General features: G+C 44.2%; 1 non-coding gene across 1 annotated transcript; it reads left to right on the top strand.

Annotated features, from left to right (window-relative positions):
• The first annotated feature begins 693 nt into the window (after positions 1 to 693).
• LOC125582718 lies at positions 694 to 800 on the top strand. The gene has a single exon (XR_007320174.1). It is a non-coding gene; the product is annotated as a small nucleolar RNA R71 (small nucleolar RNA).
• Positions 801 to 1,115: the final 315 nt, after the last annotated feature.

Genomic DNA, 1,115 nt, shown 5'->3' with positions numbered 1-1,115 from the left:
CTATTCTTCTGACCTTCTAGCACCATTTGCAGCATCTTCTTAATTTCGTTATCCTGAGAAGGTTGTGACGAAGAGGCATTCCCTTGATTCTGATAGTTGTTGTACTGCTGCCTTTGCTGAAATCCTGAGTTGCCCGAGTTGTTCCCCTGATATTGATTTCTGTTCTGATATCCTTGGTTGAACACACTCTGGTTCTGATTCTGGTTCTGCCTGTTTCCTGCCTGAGGGTAGGACTGATGTTGTGGATTCTCCACATTGTTGCTTCGGTAAGACAGATTATTTTGCTGATTTTGATTCCATCCAAGGTTCTGATTGTAGCCTCTGTTGTAGTTTCCTTGACCACCAATGTAGTTCACATCAGCTTGCATATCATCTGAATCATCACCAACAGTTTCTTGTGAGGAACGATAGCCTTGCTCCTCCACAAATTTCACAGATTTCTGATCTCTCTTGAGAAGCATCTCAATCTTGGCATTCAGCTCATCTATCTTCTTGGATTCATAACCAACACCCTTCTGGCTGGTGTCAAACCTTGACTTGCGGTTTGCTTTGCTGGATGACAGGTTGTTCAGCAAGGTGTAAGCTTCTTCAACAGTCTTGGTCATGAAATCACCATTACTTGCTGTGTCCATGGCATCTTGACTCTCTTCATGAACTCCATTATAGAAAATGTTCAGCAAACTCACATCAGTGTAGCCATGGTGAGGGCAGTCCTGTGTGTACTCCTTGAAACGCTCCCAAGCCTCATGAAAGCTTTCTGAATCAAGCTGCTGAAAGCTTCCAATTCTGCTTCTCAGATATGTGGACCTTGACTTGGTGAAGAAATGCTGTAGAAAAGCAGCTCTTGTCTCTTCCCATGTAGTAAGAGATCCTGGAGGGATGGACTTTAACCATCTGATAGCTTTATCAGCTAAGGAAAACGGGAACAACCTGCATTTCAAAGCGCCTTGAGGAACTCCATTATGTCTGCTGGTGTCACAGACTCGCTCAAAATGCTCCAAGTGATACATCGGGTCCTCAGACGGGTTTCCATGAAACGGATTTTTCTCCACCAAATTAATGAGACCAGTCTTGATCTCAAAGTCTCTTCTCTCAATGGGAGGTGGGCGAATCCC

Source organism: Brassica napus, chromosome C2 (assembly GCF_020379485.1).
Source record: "Brassica napus cultivar Da-Ae chromosome C2, Da-Ae, whole genome shotgun sequence".
Lineage (NCBI taxonomy): Eukaryota > Viridiplantae > Streptophyta > Magnoliopsida > Brassicales > Brassicaceae > Brassica > Brassica napus.
The sequence above is the reverse complement of the archived record's forward strand: the minus strand, read 5'-3'. Positions and strand labels throughout refer to the sequence as shown.